General features: G+C 33.6%; 1 long non-coding RNA gene across 1 annotated transcript; it reads left to right on the plus strand.

The window, feature by feature from the left end:
- Positions 1 to 585: 585 nt before the first annotated feature.
- LOC111559836 lies at positions 586 to 2,781 on the plus strand. The gene is made up of 2 exons (XR_002741184.2): positions 586 to 1,414; positions 2,543 to 2,781. It is a non-coding gene; the product is annotated as an uncharacterized LOC111559836 (long non-coding RNA).
- The last annotated feature ends 1,013 nt before the right edge of the window (positions 2,782 to 3,794 follow it).

The following is a 3,794-nucleotide window of genomic DNA, read 5'->3' on the forward strand; positions in this document are numbered from 1 at the left end:
TCTTTTCCTCTATAAGCTGGACAAAGAGGGGTAACTCCCAGTTTACAGACTGGCATTCATCATTTTCTCATGGGGACCCATTTTGATCGATAAGCAAATTTTGTGCAAATGTAAGGCAGCTGCAAGAAACAGGGGAGATAATATCGTGAAATTATAGATGAAAATTCTAATTATATTGATTATGAAACAAACTAGATTTAAAGCACTTTGAAAACCTCTGTATCACCCCCTAACTTAAAAAATTAAATGCCCAAGGCACCTGGGTTGCTCAATCTGTTGAACGTCTGATTTAGGCTCTGGTCATGATCTCGCAGTTCATGGGTTCAAGCCCCACATCGGGATCTCTGCTGTCAGCACAGCCCACTTCAGATCCTCTGCCCCCCTCTATCTGCCCCTCACACTCTCTGCCCCTTGCACTGTCTCTCTCAAAAAATAAATTAAAAAAAAAACATAAAAAAAATTAAATGCGGGGCAACTACATGGCTCTCAGTTGGCTAAGCATCCAACCCTTGGTTTCAACTCAGGTCATGATCTCAAATTTCATGGTTTGAGAGTTTGAGTACCACAAAGGGCTCCAAGCTTGGGATTCTCTCTCTCTCCCCCTATCTCTCTGCCCCTCCCCTGCTTGCTCACTCTCTCTCTCTCTCAAAATAAAATTAAAAACAATTAAATGCAAAGTGGAGTTAGAATTCTCTACTTCTCAGGATGATGTCTAGTATCTTGATTAGGTGGTTCATCAATCTCACTTATGCTTTTATACTTTCATTACATACATATCAATCCCTACCCAATGTATACCGCTGTTTTACCTATAGTAACATTACATCAATAGTATCCTACTGCATATTCCAGCTCCCTCCCTCTCTCTCCACCAAAGAGAGAAATGGATTTTAGTTAGGTTACCACATTTGATATCAAAAATATTCACTCTTATATTTTACATTTCTGTTCTGTATTCTGGTGAAGTTTTCTACAGAAATAAATACTTGCTGTTTTAATAATACGGTTTTACCTTGAAAACTAAATGTATGGCATTGGAAATAAGGGGATCCCTTTACATTCAATGATATTCAGAGATAGAAAAATGCATAAATTATTTTAGAGGAAGTTTACAAAATGTTTAAATGATGTACAGATGTGTATTTTAGGATGATTCAGTAAAGACTACATTAAATTGGAGGAAAGAAAGCCTATTGTTAACTTCTAAGAGCTTCATGAGGAAGATCTCAATGCATTGCTTCTCTGTAGAGAAGGCTGAAATTTGGTAGGTAGGAGGCAAGGCCACACAGATTCCAGAACTACACAAACTCCCATCAGTATTTCATTTACAGATTCTGAAAACAGGTTCCTACACTGGGAATTCAAAGGATTCCAGTACCACAAACAAATAAAGATCTGCAGGTTTCTCTAATGGGTGAGTATAAAGAAGTTTTGCCATGGCAAGTATTGATATTCTTTATCTGAAGTTCCAGGCATTAATTTGAGAGTAAAAAGAATGCAGCATGCTATTTCTAAAATAAAGGTCCAATAAGGGCTGGATCTAATAATTCAAGCAAATAAATGTATCATTAAACTTGCTAAATGTATTCATATATGTAGGGCAACTGAACTTATATTTGGTCATAATATCGGTAATTTTTCACAAGGTTATCTTTACAAAACAAAGAAACATACATTTTGGTAGCACCTATGGAAATTAACTGGTGGAAGTCAAAACAAAAGAAATGCCAATTCCTAAGTAATATGAATTGACTGTAAAAAAGATTAATAATAATCAGTGACAAACTTCTCCTCATATCATGTCATAAATTCATCAAGTGAAGCCTCCAGGTGGTACAATCAATACCCCATCTGTGATTGTTTTCACATATTCTGACACCATCAAAAGGGGCAAAGACGAATGGCTTAACATTGAAATATGCATATATATGTATACATATACATATGTATGTGACAGAGAGGCAAAGACAGATACAGAAAGAGAATGTTTACTATAGTCCAAACATATGTTCGAATAGTTGTATGTGTATGTATATTTGAGCTAGTTATCATATATTGAATTAGTTTCACTGATTAATAATGTTATAATTGCCCTTCTTTTTATACTATTGTGCCAGCTTTAGATATGTTTTTATAGAGAATTAATTATATAAAGGACTGAAATTTAAATAAATTAATTTAAAGGAAATAAAAATATCCCCCTATAAATAAGACCAATAGCATTTATTAGTAGTTTTATTTTTAATATTTTAAGAGTTTATCATTAATAAAAGTACTAATACAAATAATACTCTGTCTATAAAAGTTAGGATAAAGTACATTGGTATGCTCCATTTTCCCAAGAAGTATTCTGCAAAACGAAATAATATCATTATAGAAAGCATTAACTTCCGAAACTTTAATCTTTTTTTTTTTTTTTTTTTTTTTTTTTTTTACTATCTAGGTAAAAATCAAACAATTCTTTTAAACTTGTACTACAAATATTTTTACAAGATCTCCCTCTTCTGGCTACAACAATTATTTCATTTGTTTTTATCCACAGTGGTCAAAGTCAGCTGCAAAGTTTGGGCAAAGCTAATTTATACTAATCTGGCATCAAAGAGATAAATAGACGGACACTCCTAAAAATGAAAAACAGGAAGTTCTTTTCAATATCTCTAATATACATACTGTTCTATTAAAGTCTGTTTATCTAATTTCATTTATGTTTTCTGCCTCACTGATAGTCTGAGGATTCTTATGCCAAGCTTCGTAATAAGTTAATAAATGAATTGAATGCTTGAAGTGTTCCAGATGGACTTAAATTGCAAATGCTGTCATTCACAAAAGGGACTGAGCTCACAGAGCAAGGATGCAAGTTTCCAAATGCAGACTCACCTATGCACCTTAAAATAGAGATGAAAATGTACACTCCATTTAAATGTCCTTTCAAAATGTAATTTTTCCTCTCAAATTTACAAACCTGATTGCAACAATAAAATAAATCTGAGAAATATTAATAAATGAAAGACAATGTTTACCATGCAACTTACAGAACAATGTTATACGAAAATTATTTTAAAAGGATGTGCTTTAGTCACTATCATATATTCATTAGTCTACTTCAATCATTACATTTAATTGTGTAAAATTTCAGAAAACCACGCATGAAAAGTTTGGGGAGAGCTATTGTTCCTAAATAAACATATTGTGTTAATGTACTAATATTCCCCAGTAGTCATCACTTGATAAGCTCTTCCATTTCTTCAAAAAACATTCATTTTAAAATGTCATTTCAAAATAAATAAAATATACTCAGTACTCTCAAGAAATGCATATTTGTAAATGACATACCTGATAAAGGGTTAGTATCCAACATATACACAGAACTTATAAATTCAACAGCCAAAAAATAAATAATCCAATTAAAAAATGGGCAGAAGACATGACTAGAAATTTCTCCAAAGAAGACATGCAGATGGTCAACAGATACATAATAAGGTGCTCAACATCACTGATTATCAGGGAAATACAAATCAGAACTGGAAGATTGATCATCTCACAGCTATCAGAATGGCTACAATAAAAAATGCAAAAAACAACACGTGTTGGGAAGGATATAAGGAAAAAGGAACACTTTTACACTGTTGGTGGGATGGCAAACTGGTGCAGCCACTCTGGAAAACAGTATGGAGGTTCCTCAAAAAGTTAAAAATAGAACTACCCTGGAGTGTCTAGGTGGCTCAGTTGGTTAAGTGTCCAGCTCCTGATTTTGGCTCAGGTCATGATCTCATAACTGGAGCCCTGCATCGGGC

This window comes from Felis catus, chromosome A1 (assembly GCF_018350175.1).
Source record: "Felis catus isolate Fca126 chromosome A1, F.catus_Fca126_mat1.0, whole genome shotgun sequence".
NCBI classification, from domain to species: Eukaryota; Metazoa; Chordata; class Mammalia; order Carnivora; family Felidae; genus Felis; species Felis catus.